The sequence below is a fragment of the Ovis aries genome, chromosome 1, assembly GCF_016772045.2.
Source record: "Ovis aries strain OAR_USU_Benz2616 breed Rambouillet chromosome 1, ARS-UI_Ramb_v3.0, whole genome shotgun sequence".
Lineage (NCBI taxonomy): Eukaryota > Metazoa > Chordata > Mammalia > Artiodactyla > Bovidae > Ovis > Ovis aries.
This window is the reverse complement of record NC_056054.1, coordinates 93,664,424-93,681,430: the sequence shown is the minus strand read 5'-3', so window position 1 is coordinate 93,681,430 and position 17,007 is coordinate 93,664,424. Positions and strand designations below refer to the sequence as shown.

The following is a 17,007-nucleotide window of genomic DNA, read 5'->3' as shown; positions in this document are numbered from 1 at the left end:
CCTTCGCATAAGTGTTGCTCAACCTATGACAAATCAACTTTTGTTTTTTGGCTGCGTTGCACGTGAGATCTTAGTTTCCCGACCAAGGGGAACAAACATTTTATCCTTTCACATTTACATCATGTGTTCTTTCAACGCCAATAGACTTGGCTCCAATATAATTGTTCTAAAAGGTTATATTATATTCTGTGCTGTGCTGTGCTTAGTCGCCCAGTTGTGTGCAACTCTCTGTGACCCCATGGACTATAGCCTTCTAGGCTCCTCTGTCCATGGGGATTCTCCAGGCAAGAATACTGGAGTGGGTTGCCATGCCCTCCTCCAGGGGATCTTACCAACCCAGGGATCAAACCCAGGTCTCCCACATTGCAGGCAGATTCTTTACCATCTGAGCCACCAGGGAAGCCCAAGAATACTGGAGTGGGTAGCCTATTCCTTCTCCAGGGGGGATATCCCTTCTCCCTTCTTCCTGACCCAGGAATTGAACTGGGGTCTCCTGCATTGCAGACAGATTCTTTGCCAGCTGAGCTCCCTGGGAAGCCCCATATTATATTCTAATAGTGTGGTATTCTATAATTTATTTAAGTAATAGTTCATCACTAATTGTTTATAGTGTTTATTAATGTATTTATTTGCCATTACACACAAGGCCACAATAAAACATCTTTGAGCACTGATACAATATTTCTGTAGGATAAATTTTCAGAAGTGGAATTGAGGATTAAAAGGTATACAGATTTAAAGTTTTGGTAGATGATACCTAATTGTTTTTTATAAAGTGAAGTGAAAGTTGTTCAGTCGTGTCCAGCTCTTTGTGACCCCATAGATTATACAGTCCATGGAATTCTCCAGGCCAGAATATTGGAGTGGGTAGCCTTTCCCTTCTCCTGAGTATCTTCCCAACCCAGGGATCGAACCCAGATATCCCATATTGAAGGCAAATTTTTTACCAGCTGAGCCACAAGGAAGCCCAAGAATACTGGAGTGGGTAGCCTATCCCTTCTCCAGAGGATCTTCCCGACCCAGGAATCAAACCTGGGTCTTCTGCACTACAGGCGGATTCTTTACCAACTGAGCTATCAGGGAAGCTCATAAATGTTGTTGTTTTGTTTTTTTTTTAAATAAATGTTGTCTTTATTTCTTTTGCCACTAACATATTTTTGTATCCTAACACTAGATAGTAATGATTTCAACACTTTCTGCTAATTTGATGGGCAAAAGTTTGCAGCTTATTTATATTTGCATATTCCTGATTTTTTATAAGAAATCTACAATTGTTTGAATTATTTTCTTATAGACAGTATATCATCTTTCTGGCTTCTTTCAATAGTTTTTTTCATCTTGGTTTTTAGCAGTTTGATTATGATATGTCTGCTGCCGCTGCTGCTAAGTCGCTTCACTCGTGTCTGACTCTGTGTGACCCCAGAGATGGCAGCCCATCAGGCTCCCCCGTCCCTGGGATTCTCCAGGCAAGAACACTGGAGTGGGTTGCCATTTCCTTCTCCAATGCATGAAACTGAAAAGTGAAAGTGAAGTTGCTCAATTGTGTCTGACTCCTAGCAACCCCATGAACTACAGCCTACCAGGCTCCTCCGTCCATGGGATTTGCCAGGCAAGAGTACTGGAATGGGTTGCCATTGCCTTCTCCGTATGATATGTCTAGTCATGGATTTTTTGTGTTTTTCCCATTTGGAGTTCTCTGAGATTCTTGAATCTGTAGGTTTTTGTCTTTTGCCAAATATGGGAAGTTTTCCGTCATTATTGTTTCTAGTATTTTTTTTCTGCCTCGTATTTTTTTCTCTTCTTCTGAGACTTGAATGACATGAACGTTAAGACATCTTGGTATAATCTCACTGGTCCCTGAGGCTCTGTTAAAAAAATCTTTTTCTATGTTGTTCAGATTGAATAATTTCAATTGGTTTATCTAGGTTTTAGAATTTCAGCTATTGTATGTTTTAATTCTAAAATTTACATTTGGATCTTATTTATACTTTCGGTTTCCCTGCCAACACTTTCTCTTTCCATTCAAGAGTGCTGTCCCTTGCTCTGTGGAATATTTCATAATATTTGTTTTAAAGTCTTTGTCAGAAAATTCCAACATCTGCATCACCTTAGCATTGGCATCTGCTGATTGTTTTCACGTGAGCTGAGATTTCCTGGTTCTTCATACGCCTAGGGTGAAGGTAGAATGAAGTCTCTCTTAGAGATAGCTGCATCCTAATTTCCAGAACCTGTAAATATTTACATGACAAAAGGGATTAATACTGCAGATGCAATAAAAGTGCTTATCAGACTCAAACCTTGAGATGGGGAGATTGTACTGGTGGGATAAATATAATCATGAGCACCTTTAAAAGCAGAGAATGTTTCCTGGTTATGTTCAGAAAAGGAGGTGACAACGGAAGAAGGGTCAGAGAGATGATATGTTACTTGCTTTGAAGATGGAGGAAAGTCCATGAGCCAAGGAATGAGAGCTGTCCCTCAGAGCTTGAGAATGCAAGGAAATAATTCTCCCAAGGAGTATCCAAAAGGTGTCAGCCCTCCCCATACCTGGACTTTAACCCAGTGAGACTGAATTTGGACTTCTGACCTACAGAACTTGAAAAACAACCACAAATAGCAGCTGTACTATTTTAATACACCAGGTTTGTGGTCATTTGTTGTAGCAGTAGTAGAAAACTAATACACTGAGTAAATGTTGGATCATATCTTGGATGTTTTGAATGTTATATTTTGGGAGCCTGAGTTTTATTTACATCTTATGTAAATGATGGTATTCATATTTTAGCAGGCAATCAACCCGGATGGATTCAGGCTGAAAATTTTTCAAGGCTTTTGTAAGTTGTAGTTTCAAAGTCAGGTGTGTTTTCAGAGCCTTTGCAGCCGCTTAGATTTTCTCCATGTGTGTGCCACTGGGGGGCCATTCTGGGACCCGAGAGATGGTCCACCCCTTAGTTCAGTTCTCGGTGTCTTCGGTGTCCTTTTTAGGAAAGATCCACACCCACACAGCACAGGATTGAACCCAGGGGTTTGTGAACAGCTGCAAGGATCCACTTGCCCAAGTTCCTCCTTTCTTTGTAATCTCCCTAGAACTTCCCAGCACTGTGTGTCACACCCCGCTCCCCCAGCCCCAGCCTCTGGACAGAAAGCAAGCGCTCTGTCTATCCTGCTGTGCTGCACTCTTCCTGTGAATGTGCCCCCGCCTCCGTTAGGGGTCAGGTGGGGGGAGCAGGGAGAAAGGGTTGGGGGGTCCCTCACTCTCTTGGGAAACAGCTCCTGCAGACAGGAAGGGTCCTCTTGGGCTCCACTGTCTCCACTCTCACTGCTACTGCTCTGATCGCCTTGAGGGATTGGGGCTGGAAGAATAAAGCCAGCAAAGGAAATGAGCGGGATTTCCCCACTGTCCGCGTGTTAATCGCACCTGAAGCCAGAACAAGAGGGAGAACTTTCTAGCCACACCTGTTACTCATTTCCCGATTCGGGGTTGTCTCCCATCCAGATCAGGGACCCAGAGGACATGTGGGACTCTCACTGCTGTTTCAGAGGCATATCAAATTCTGGTCTTCCTCTCCAGCCCCCCGCAGCCGTTTACACTTCGGAATCCTCGGATAGGCTGGTTCATGTGTTCTGGTTAGGTTTAATGGCTGCACTCCATTTCATCCCGAACTGGATCCCTGACTCTTCACTTGGTGTCTGCGGACACTTAGGTTTTCCCTCAGGGGTTCTGGGTACACGACAGCACCCTGTTACCTTGATGCTCTTCAATAGGAATAGGTCACAGCAGACAAAAAACCGATCATGGTGAAGCAGCATTCTTTAAAGCACCGCTTACCTGCTCTTGCCTCCTCTGTGTTCTAGGACTTTCATCAAAAGACACACAGAGAAGTCAGACTCAGTCTCGAGGTTCATCTATAAAGAGTCCAGAGAGACAGCTTAATGCAGTGTTTTTCAGGCACAAAAGGATCTGTTGAGAATGACTGAATCCTATGAAATAAGAACCACAGGAACATTTCATTACATCTTAACATTTTAGCATGTTTCCTGCTACAAACTTTTGCTATTCTAACATAAACTAATTTCTTCTCACTGAAGATCTGGTGGAAATCTTTTCAATGGTGTGGCTCAGAGAATGAAAGTGAATTCATGCTCTTGCCACCCATGTGGGAGGCTTTATACTAGTTCCCCTGTGGCCCTTTGGAAAAGTTCTAAGTCTCCTGGTGTGTTTGAAGCTCATCTATTGCATTGCAAGCGAAAGTGAAGTCGCTCAGTTGTGTCCGACTCTTTGTGACCGGTGGACAGTAGCCCACCAAGCTCCTCCCTCCATGAGATTCTCCAGGCAAGAATTGTATTGCAAGGGAAGTGTTTAATCTTCATACTCTAAGAAATGCTGGCACTTACTTTGCATATAAGCTTTTCCCTTGTTTGCTTAATAGTGCAGCTTGGTTTCCTAAGGAGCAATTGACCAGCTTCCTCTGTGTTCTGCTCTTTTGTTTGTGATTGGACTGTGGCAAAGTAATGAGTCTTTAAACTCCTTTTAATAGGAAAAATAGTTTCTGAACTAAAAACAGATGACTCCCATTGAGCCAAGATACTTCTGTACTTCCAGTAAACATTCCTTCTCATCATTTCTCATCCAATTATTATGTAGGCCAGTGCTGATTAAACATTAATATACATATGAATCATCTGAGGACTTTGTTCAAATAGGGATTCAGATTTTATTGTTCTGGGATGGGGATTGAGATCTTGCATTTTTAATATCTTCACCTGAGATATTGATGCTCCTGGGTCTGTTGACTTTTATAGCCATGCAGCAATGTGGGACTACCCAAGAGAATTAATCGGGAGAATGTCACATGTGGCTTGGTGAAGGTCATTGTCTCAGGTTGCGTTTCCTGGGAAGCCTGGCCGAGCTGGAGATGTATGCTAGAGTATATTAGGAAATGCTCTGGAGATTTCTACGTGTGCAAGAGGTAGAGGGGAGGCTGGGCAGTGATGCAGTCTCAGTGAAAGGCTGTTCAACCCTAGAACTCTGAAGCAGGGACAATCTCTAGGGTTGAGGTGAAGGGACCAGGCCTATATATGCAACCCTGACCAGCCACTGGGTGCAGGCTGCCCCCGGAGGGGGGTGTCTTCTCGAATGAGGTGACTCTGCAGCTGAAGCCCTTCCTATATAGGACTAGCCCCTCAGGCTGTTAGCACACTGCACTTCCAGCAGCCGAAGGACCAGCTTGGCTGCATGTCATATTATACATCCTGGACCCTGCTCTCCACTTCCTCTTTAGATGAGCTAGCTTTCAGTTCAGTTCAGTTCAGTTGCTTAGTCGTGTCCGACTCTTTGCGACCCCATGGACTGCAGCATGCCAGGCCTCCCTGTCTATCACCAGCTCCCGGAGTTCACTCACTCATGTTCAGTGAGTTGGTGATGCCATCCAACCATCTCATCCTCTGTCATCCCCTTCTCCTCCCACCTTCAATCTTTCCCAGCATCAGGGTCTTTTCAAATGAGTCAGCTCTTCACATCAGGTGGCCGAAGTATTGAAGTTTCAGCTTCAGCATCAGTCCTTTCAATGAATTTTCAGGACTGATTTCCATTAGGATGGACTAGTTGGATCTCCTTGCAGTCCAAGGGACTCTCAAGAGTCTTCTCCAACACCACAGTTCAGCTAGCTTACAGCCCTCCTTTTCATTTTCATGCTGATTTAAATACCCTCAGACATAATCCCTTCTTAGTACCTTGGCCTGAAAAGTAAACTACAGTTGTCAATGAGCATCAGTTGAAACCTCTAGGTGGGCAGTTTGCGTTTTTAAGAATTTCTAGACTAGATTTTTTCTCAATCCTGGAAGGATTCCATTTAACATTCTTCATAGATTCCTACTAAATCAGAGGTTCTGATGGCCATAAGAAAATCTCTGCCGTAGAATTGGGACTTGAGACATAAAAAGAAAAGAATTCCCTTTCTTGAAGGAAACAAAGACCTTGAAGTATATGTAGGCTGAATCGAAAGGAGAAGGGTTAGGTCTGGAAAAACCCATTTGTAAATGAATGAAGCAGGAAGACCAAAACCAGGATGTTTAATGATTGAACCCTGTGCCCCACTGATTGTGTAATGCAAACTTTAACCCTTGCTAAATATAGTTTATACCCTGAGAATCCTTCACACTCTAGTAAAAATAGCTGCACACTTGCTTGGCTCATGGGCTTGGTGATTACAGGAAAAAGGGCCAGGAATACTGGGCGAGAGGAAGGAGAAGGGCCAGAGATTGCTGGGAGGAGTCCCTGGTGCCATCTTGCCCTTTGAGACAGTTCAGGCAGACAGCAATGTCAGAGAGTTGCCCAACAAGAATAGCAGTGGGAGGCCGAAGAAGGCAGCTGGATGGTAGACTGACAGTTCCTTAGCAAGGGGCCGTTGTAAAACCCATTGCCTCCACATACCATGCTTCTGGCAGTTTCCCCCATCTGAGCTGGACTGCGAAATTTGCCACACAAAGCTTCCCGCATGAGGCAGATTCTTGCAGCTGAAGCACTGGGAAACTCAGTCACTGGGTGGGGAAAAGGTGGGTACCAAAAGCAACAGGCAGAGAAGGCAATGGCAACCCACTCCAGTACTCTTGCCTGGAAAATCCCATGGACGGAGGAGCCTGGTGGGCTGCCATCCATGGGGTCGCACAGAGTCGGACACGACTGAAGCAACTTAGCAGCAGCACCAAAAGCAATGGGTAATGGAAAAGAACCCCAAACCAGACTGTTGGCCAGGGCCTGGGCAGAAGTTCTACTCAAAGACAGGCACAAGAGTTAGGCACAAGAGATGGCCCTTTGGCTGGAGAGGGCCTGACTGCCATCACTGAATATAGGCAGATGCCAAACAGTGGTCTGGAGCAGGGTTGCCTGAAGAAGAGCAAGAGTCCAGAGGTAAGGGCTCTGGATTTTTGTTTGTTTCACTTTCTGCAGCTTTTGAAGTACACATGGAATAAAAAGCCAAGCCTGGAGTACAATTTTTGCTTTTGGACAAGGCACTGATTGCTACTATTTACATACTTTAGTTCCATGCCCTGGCTCCTGTGGCACCAGAATTTTTCATATGCTGTGTGTTCACAAATGAGAATGAAAATGGTATCTGATGCCTCTGGGTGGGGCCGTGTGCAATTATTTGCACATTCATTGAGGCATCTTACAAAGGCTGGACTGGCAGAGAACCACCTCATGTACAGAAGTAACACAACGTGTGTCTGACCGAGAGGAGTGGTGTCTCTGCCCCTAGCCAATCTCCTCCTGCCTTCACTTGATCTCCTAAAAAGAGTAAAGCTAGTGTAAAGCTACAGCTTACAAGCAGAAAACCTATATAAGTGCAAGCTCCATGGAAGTTGCCCAACCAGAATCAAGTGATGCAAATCATTGACTGGACAGCCCTGCTTCCTGGGGGATTAAGTGTGTCCAGCTCTTGATTTACATGGATATTTATTCCAGAAAAAAAAAAGGGGGGGGGAGTGGTGAAGAGAGCAGAACGCAGAGAAGAATTCAGATATACTGATCTATGCCAAACACCATTCAAAATGTCAGGCCCCTCTAGTGACCCTCATGCCTGTTCTCTTTCATTGGATGACTTCAGGCTACTTCTTTGCTATCACCATTAAAATGTAGAAAAGAAAGAAGAGTCAAATTTATTGAGAAACTACTCTTTGCTTTATATACTATTCCAATTTAATGCTTATAGCCACTCAATGGGATAGGAATTTTTTTTTTTTTTTAATATACATATGGTGTATATGCTGCTGCTGCTGCTAAGTCGCTTCAGTCGTGTCCGACTCTGTGCGACCCCATAGACAGCAGCCCACCAGGCTCCCCCGTCCCTGGGATTCTCCAGGCAAGAACGCTGGAGTGGGTTGCCATTTCCTTCTCCAATGCATGAAGGTGAAAAGAGAAAGTGAAGTCACTCGGTCATGTCTGACTCTTAGCAACACCATGGACTGCAGCCTACCAGGCTCCTCCGTCCATGGGATTTTCCAGGCAGGAGTACTGGAGTGGGGTGCCATTGCCTTATATACATATATATATTTAATATATGCAGCTTCCCAGGTGGTGCTGGGGGTAAAGAACTCGCCTGCCAATGCAGGAGACATAAATGTGGGTTCGAACCCTGAATCAGGAAGGAGGGCATGGCAGCCCATTCCAATATTCTTTCCTGGAGAATCCCATGGACAGAGGAACCTGGCAGGCTGGAGTCCATAGGGTTGCAAAGAATCAGACATGACTAAAGGGACTTAGCACACATGCAAACATAAAGGAAATTCAGAGAAAATAGGTATATGTGCCAGGGCTGGGGATTTTTAGCCTAGCTCTGTCTGACACCAAGACTTTGCTATGCAGTGGTTCTCAATCCCATCATCACCCAAGGAATCTTGGGAAAAGCCAGTGCCTGGGCCCCAGCTCAGGTCAAATAAATCAGAATCTCTGGAGGGATAGCCCAACATTGGTACTTTAGAAAATCTCTCTGAGTGATTGTGGTAAGTCTGGGGTTGAGAACCAGTAGGCCACGCCCTACTGCCCACTTCTCACTTCCGTAAAATCCCTGTGTTCTGCCCTTTCTCCCACTGTCTTCGGCTTTTCAGAAAGACCCATATCTAGCTGGTCCACGGAGGCCCAACTGAGGAAGGAGACATCTGAAACCTTGAGGATTGTTCCTTTCATAACAAATATGTGCAGGGCATAAACCGTTGCGGGCTTTCCTTGTCAGCTGCATATACTGTGTCTGATGAACGCTATTTGAATTGCAAAAACAGCAATGTAAGCAAAACAGCAACTCTGGGAGATGTTTATTGACTGCCTTGCTGTTACTACAGGAAATGGTCAGAAAAGCACTACATAAACATGGAAGTTCTCATTTTCTGTCTGCTTACTGGCTAGCTGTGCGATATGAGGAAATTTCTGTTACCCACCTGGACTTCAGATTCTTTACTTGTAGAAAGAATGTGGCTGTAGGATCTGATAATATCTGACATTCCTTCTACTATCTACCATGTAGATCATGTTACTGCAACTTTTTAAAAACCCTGCAATATCTATCTATAAAATGCCTGTCATTTAACCAGTGAGTTTATTTTAAGTACGTGTTTATTTCCTTATTAAAAAAAAAAAAAACTATGGAAATAAGAAAGGTTGTTTTTTAAAAAATATACTAGGTCAAGCTCTTACCCCCTTACCACCTTTTTAAGAACAATCAGTCGATTTAGAGAATCTAATGCGTATGCTTAGATGTTAATTATAGGTTTCTTCAGTGACGTGCATGACCTTGACTTTTAATTATTCAGGAGTGGCAATTACAGAACCTAAAGTTGGCTGTTGACACAAGATGCTTGGAAATAAGGGAACCCTTTTCTCTTTTTCCTAAATCAGAATGCATTAATTAGTTTTTAATGTAAGTATTAAGGACACATTCGTTCCAGAAAAGGTTAATTTAGTTCAATGTGTAATCCTGTAATTTAAACATTATTCCTACTTGCTGCTAATGAATATTTGAGGGAGGCCAAGGAGGCTCTTACTGGTTTGGGGCTTATACAATGCAGAGACCAAGGCACCCACCCATAGTCCCTGGGGTGGGAACTGCTGGTTTACTAAAGGGAATATTTTTAGAGGCCTTCCAAGGCCAATGTGGAGCAGAAGGTCTACTCTGACATTTAGCTGAAGCATGTTAGGCTCTGGGCAAATCCAGCCACTCTGCTCATTGAGCCTAATCCAAGCCAACACTTGGTGATATTGATCAATTCTGTCTTTCCCAACTGAACACAGAGGAGTGTGGGGATCCCGAGAGGTGTCCTAGAGGCAGCCTCCGAAGGGCCTGGAGGAGCCAAGCAGGCAAGGGAACCACAGTGACCAGCTGCTGATGCTGCCTGAACTGATGGATTTGTATATGGTGGCCAGTGTAGGTTTTCTTTGGGGGAAATATCACGTGCAAACAAACACAACAACTCTTTGAATACCACCACAGTGAATTCTTACCTAATCGAGTCCATCAGGATTGAATCAACATCTAGTCCTGAGAACAGCAGCTCCCCTTCGACCTCTATAGCAGGTGGTATGGGGACTTGTAAGAGCAAGTCTCCTCTGTAAAGATGTATTTACTTTGCAAAATAACATGGTAAAGAAGCCTTTCTTGCTGTTTGGCTCAGGCTCTGAATTTCAGCCTTTGATAGGCAGATGGGTGGTCCTGCCCACCCCGGGAGCTTCAGAGGGAAGTTCAGAAAGGAATGTGGGGCCCAGACTTCCCTGGAGCTCCCATCCTTCCTGTCCCCCAATCCTCTTTGGAGCCAGGCTGGTTATGGCCTTTTTCTCCCTTCTCTTTCGTTATGGGACACTGACTTGGAACATGGTCTCTTTGCACCCAGAGCTCAAGCCTGAACATTCCTAGGAGTCATCAGAAACAGTGAGAAAGCCCTCCAGAAAGCTCTCAGGTGCACCTTGTGAGAAGAGTATGTTCCAGCCCGGGGTGCTTAAGAGCCTGAATGCCTTGGTTCCTGGCCTGCACAGGTGTACACTGTGTGCAGGACGGGAGGTTTCTGTCCTGAGGAAGGGTTTTGGCCCATTACAGTTCTGTTTTAACAGTCTGCTGGTTTTAGATTTGCTTCTCCCACACCACCCTGCCCCGAGCTATGATAAAGATAGGTCTGCAGAGATCAGATTTCCATCCGTACACTGTGTTTCCGTTCCTTCTGACTAAACATTTCCTATGTTTTCGCAGCCTGTGACAATCCTATCAAAGCCCCAGTTCCCTTCCTGAACTTCCAAGCTTCTGGCCCAATCACTGTGAAATCAGGATGAAGGTTTCATTCTTTTGAGAGTTTGGCCGCAGGTTTTCTTTGTAAGAAATGTCTTTGAGGATGACAGCAGCAGCAGCAGCAGCAGTAGGCTTCTTAGCTGGGGTTTCCCAGGTGGCTCAGTGGTAAAGAATCCACATGCCAACGCAGGAGAGGCAGGTTCGATTCCTGAGTGACGAAGAACCCCTGGAGTAGGAAATGACAAGCCACTCCAGTATTATTGCCTGGAAAATCCCATGGACAGCAGAGCCTGGAGGGCTACAGTCCGTGAGGCTGAGTGACTGAGCGTACACACAGGCTTCATAATCACTGGGGGAAGATCTAGGCCCTCCCTGCAGATGGGCCTCATTTTTTTTTTTTTTTAGTAATGAATTTCTGAAAATGATCTCAAACTTAAATTCACTCTTTAGTTGGGGGAAAGAGAAAAATACACTTGAAATTGCCCCCAATTTATCTGATAGGCTTGGACTTTTGTAAGCACTGAATTGTGGGGGGAGGAGACAAGAATGCATGCAAATATCCTTGAATGTGGTCTAATTGTAGACCTCCTACCTAAGAAGAGCATTTCCTTCTTCCTGAGAACTTCTGCTGTTGCCCCTCTGCTGTTTAGTCCTACCTCAAAAGAGCCTGGACTCGCTTCTAGTTTTCCACTTTCTGCTTTCCTTCTACCTGGGCTGGTGGGACGGGCTTTTGCCCATGTTCCCCATGGGTGAGGCTATTCAGAAGCCCATGGCAGGAAAGGTGAAATGCTCAGGGCTGGGCTGATGCAGGATCCTACTGGTTTGTGGTGGTTTGGCCAGCCTTGCAGGATAGCTCTGACTGGGCGAAATACGATTCTTGTTGGTGTCTTGTTTGTCTTACGGAAGAGTAAGGGAATGGTATTTATTTTTTGATGACTCAGTTCACAGTGTCTTCCTCCCAGCTTGTGACGTCTGAACTTTGACCCTTGTATGGATCTCACTTGTGCAAAAATTCCTAAAGAAGCGATCTAACTCTAGTTCAGTTCAGTTCAGCCGCTCAGTCGTGTCCTACTCTTTGTGACCCCATGAATCGCAGCACACCAGGCCACCCTGTTCATCACCATCTCCCGGAGTTCACTCAGACTCACGTCGTTCGAGTCCATGATGCCATCCAGCCATCTCATCCTCGGTCATCCCCTTCTCCTCCTGCCCCCAATCCCTCCCAGCATCAGAGTTTTTTCCAGTGAGTCAACTCTTCGCATGAGGTGGCCAAAGTACTGGAGTTTCAGCTTTAGCATCATTCCTTCCAAAGAAATCCCAGGGCTGATCTCCTTCAGAATGGACTGGTTGGATGTCCTTGCAGTCCAAGGGACTCTCAAGAGTCTTCTCCAACACCACAGTTCAAAAGCATCAATTCTTCGGCGCTCAGCCTTCTTCACAGTCCAACTCTCACATCCATACATGACCACAGGAAAAACCATAGCCTTGACTAGACGGACCTTAGCCGGCAAAATAATGTCTCTGCTTTCGAATATGCTGTCTAGGTTGGTCATAGCTTTTCTTCCAAGGAGTAAGCGTCTTTTAATTTCATGGCTCCAGTCACCATCTGCAGTGATTCTGGAGCCCCCCAAAATAAAGTCTGACACTGTTTCCACTGTTTCCCCATCTATTTGCCATGAAGTGATGGGACCGGATGCCATGATCTTCGTTTTCTGAATGTTGAGCTTTAGGCCAACTTTTTCACTCTCCTCTTTCACTTTCATCAAGAGGCTTTTTAGTTCCTCTTCACTTTCTGCCATAAGGGTGGTGTCATCTGCATATCTGAGGTTATTGAGATTTCTCCCGGCAATCTTGATTCCAGCTTGTATTTCTGAAAATTAGAGATACCAAGGGAACATTTCATGCAAAGATGGGCTCGATAAAGGACAGAAATGGTATGGACCTAACAGAAGCAGAAGATATTAAGAAGAGGTGGCAAGAATACACGGAAGAACTATACAGAAAAGATCTTCACGACCCAGATAATCATGATGATGTGATCACTAATCTAGAACCAGACATCTTGGAATGTGAAGTCAAGTGGGCCTTAGAAAGCATCACTACGAACAAAGCTAGTGGAGGTGATGGAATTCCAACTGAACTCTTTCAAATCCTGAAAGATGATGCTGTGAAAGTACAGCACTCAATATGCCAGCAAATTTGGAAAACTCAGCAGTGGCCGTGGGACTGGAAAAGGTGTTTTCGTTCCAATTCCGAAGAAAGGCATTGCCAAAGAATGTTCAAACTACTGCACAATTGCACTCATCTCACATGCTAGTAAAGAAATGCTCAAAATTCTCCAAGCCAGGCTTCAGCAATATGTGAACTGTGAACTCCCTGACATTCAAGTTGGTTTTAGAAAAGGCAGAGGAACCAGAGATCAAATTGCCAACATCTGCTGGATCATGGGAAAAGCAAGAGAGTTCCAGAAAAACATCTATTTCTGCTTTATTGACTATGCCAAAGCCTTTGACTGTGTGTATCACAATAAACTGTGGAAAATTCTGAAAGAGATGGGAATACCAGACCACCCTACCTGCCTCTTGAGAAATCTGTATGCAGGTCAGGAAGCAACAGTTAGAACTGGACATGGAACAACAGACTGGTTCCAAATAGGAAAAGGAGTACATCAAGGCTGTATATTGTCACCCCTTCTATCTCTAGAGAATGACCAGTTAGATCAGTTGTTCCTGGACTCACTTCTCTAGGGAGTGTGGCACCTGAGTGATGAGGAGGGTGCCGTGCTGGTGACCCCATTCACCTTCTATTATTATCAGCTGTGCCTTCCCTTCTAACTCTCTGTAAGGCCCCTACAGACCACGCTGGTGATGTTTTCTCACATTGCTTCTACCAGCTAAGTCCTGCGTGGGCTGCTTTGGGTACAAGCTTTGTGAACAACGTTGACCTCAACATCCATTTAAGACAGTTTGCAGAGGTTAAAGCGTCTGCCTGCAATGCGGGAGACCCGGGTTTGATCCCTGGGTCAGGAAGATCCCCTGGAGAAGGAAATGGCAACCCACACCAGTATTCTTGCCTGGAGAATCCCATGGGTGGAGGAGCCTGGTGGGCTGCAGTTCATGGGGTCGCAAAGAGTCAGACACGACTGAGTGACTTCACTTCACTTCACTTGCTTCTATACAGATAATACAAGAATAGGAAACATAGGCTGTACTGACAGTCCTTAATGTCAACCTGTGGTCCTTTAATGATGGCTCGTAAACAGTGCTGTTCTCCAGAATTCCGTCCTCAAGTCTTGTCTCGTTTGGGCTATTTCATCTAGTCTTTATTATTATGATTTCATCTGTTCTTGTGGATCTGATTTTCTCTTAAATGGAAGGTCTCCTAAACCTGCATTTTAAGATTTCTTTAAAACATCTAGATTTGGGACTTCCCTGCTAGTCTAATGGCTGAGACTCCTAGCTCCCAAGTGCAGGGGCCCAGGTTTGATTCCTGGTCAGGGAACTAGAGCCTACATATCACAACGAAAGATCAAAGATCCCACATGCCACAACTAAGACCCAGCACAACCAAATACATAAATATTAAAAAAAAATCTAGATTCATATATCTAACTACCCCTTAGTATGGTACCTTGAATTTAATATATCCAAAATGTAACTCATTATCTTCTTCTTCCAGCCATCTTTTTCTTCTGTGGTACGTCTCCTGGTGGCTTGCATCTCCATCACCTAGTCATAAACTGAAGGAAGAAACTTAGTCATCAGCCTGGACCCATTTGTCCTTGCTTATGCAATCCCTACGTCACGTCATTGCCTGCTTTAAACAACCTCACTGGTTTTCCATTTCCTTCAGGAGAGAGCTGAACCTCTAGACGAGCACAGAATGTCCTTCTTCCCTGTTTATATATGTATGATCCATGAACTTGCTTTAGCCAAGTGTAACTTTCGGCAGCTTTCTGGGTTAGCTATTTTTTTGCACACTGTTTTTATTTTTATTTTTTTTAAGGCCTGAAACACCCCTTACTCCCTTCTTTGCCAACAATTTCTACTGCTTCTTCAAAGCTGCTCTCCAGAAATCTCCATCTTCAGAAATCCTTCCCTATACAACAATACTTCATTATGGCAATGAATTGATAGTTATTAAATTTCTGTGAGGGTCTTAGTATTTTTAAAAAAGATATGAGATTTACATATCTTTTTCTAATCTTTTCCATGGCCCTGCAAAGAGGACATTATTGCCTTGGATTAATAATCAAGAAACGAGGCTCATAGAGGTAAAGAAAGCTGGAAGCGAGTTAGCAATGCAAATTCTCAGGCTTCATTCTTGGCCTACTGATCAGAATCTCTAGAAGTGGGATCCAACCTGCATTTTAATGGATTCTTCAGATAATTCTTCCGCACAGCCAAGTTTGAGAAGTACTCCACAGAGCTTAAAGAAGTCACAGGGTCCATGAAGAAAGCAATTCTGAAGGGATTGGCCCAGAAGAAAGCGCTTTTCTCCCTAGTGCTTGAAAACCAATTTAGTGTTGTTCAAAGATAGTAAAGATACTATTTAAGATGGAAACTAACTGGGAAATGAATTAAAATGCAGGGGTTATGTAGACACATGCGGGCTAAAATTAAACTCATAATGTTGAGTTTTAGGAAAATTCTCTTGAAGACCAGGACTGTAAACTAAATATGACCTTGTTTGGCAAAAATCTGGACTTTGTAAAGGGTGCTCTGGAAATAGAATAAATTGAGGGTTGATTGTCCCAAGTATGTATCACCCTTTTTTTAATTCACCCACATCTCCTGCTGGGCTAGACTGTGTCCTATTCTGCAACTTAAGACTGTCAGTGGGCATGGCTAGAGGTTAGGGTGACAGTTCAACAATATTTATTTTTAAGGAATTTCTTGAACTTGAAGGCCTCTCAGGCCCCAAAGCATGCATGTTTCTCTAAAGGTGAAAGTTCAGGCCAATAAGGAATATTTGGGGAGTAGGAATCCTCAGCTTAAAAAGGTGATTGCCAAATGGGTCAACAATAGGTCAACTGATGCTGGTTATGACCAAGACGTGACCCAGAGTCTATTACAGACTGTTAGAATTTTTGACTGCTACCACTGCTGCTAGTAAAATAAAATAAACTGTCATCTACTAAATATCACTTTACAAATAAGGATACTGAAATGTAGAGAGCTAAAGCAATTTATTCTGATTTATATTCGGGGGCAGTGAAGGGGTCTTGCATAGTATACAGAATAAAATAAGATGGAGAAAATCTTCGCCCTGCACTAACCTCTAAGAACTACAGTCAGACTCAGATTAAAATTTGGCATCTCCTTCAATCATGAATGTAAGCCACAAGTCTCTGGAGTAATAGTGGTACCTATATTATGTCAGAAACATGAATTGCAGATAATTTCATATCATACTGCAGTTGTAATATCTCAAATCTCTATGTTCATCATTATGTCAAAATGTTGGCACGTATTGAACTTGCTTCTGGATCTCACTGTATTTACTGTAACACTGTATTTACTGTAAAGAAGCAAAATATTACTGTAAGAAATTAATTTTTAAATATTCTGATAACCTAGTACAATTTCAATTATATTTCAGTAAAACTTTGTTTCCTCTCTAATTTTATAATTTTATTTTATACTTTAGAAAGGTTCATACTTGGAAACATCCTACAGGCTTCATTGGATAAGAGGGGATTCATGATTCAGAATGGCACCCCACTCCAGCACCCTTGCCTGGAAAATCCCATGGACGGGGGAGCCTGGTAGGCTGCATTCCATGGGGTCACACAGAGTTGGACACGACTAAGCGACTTCACTTTCACTTTTACTTTCCTGCATTGGAGAAGGACATGGCAGACCACTCCAGTGTTCTTGCCTGGAGAATCCCAGGGATGGGGGAGCCTGGTGGGCTGCCGTCTATGGGGTCACACAAAGTTGGACACGACTGAAGTGACTTAGCAGCAGCAGCAGCAGCAGCATGATACAGAAAGAAGGAAAGGAAGAAAGAAAGCAGGAAGCATGGAGGGTGGGAGGGAAGGAGGGAGGAAAGAAGGAAGGAAGGGAGAAAAGGAAAGAAACAAAATGAAAAGAAAGGAAGAGCCCCATGGGTGTTGAAGCTGGAATTCAAATCCAGCTTCAGCTGATTCAGATGCGCATCTTCTTTTCGTGCCACCTCCTACCCTGGTCCAGTTTGGTCCAAGGCTAGCAGGAGATTGATGTTACTCTCTGGCAAC

General features: G+C 44.0%; 1 long non-coding RNA gene across 1 annotated transcript; it reads right to left on the bottom strand.

The window, feature by feature from the left end:
- Positions 1 to 597: 597 nt before the first annotated feature.
- On the bottom strand, positions 598 to 15,080 carry LOC121817648 (uncharacterized). The gene is made up of 3 exons (XR_006057701.2): positions 14,400 to 15,080; positions 3,830 to 3,981; positions 598 to 2,228 (listed from the first exon to the last, which is right to left on the bottom strand). It is a non-coding gene; the product is annotated as an uncharacterized LOC121817648 (long non-coding RNA).
- Positions 15,081 to 17,007: the final 1,927 nt, after the last annotated feature.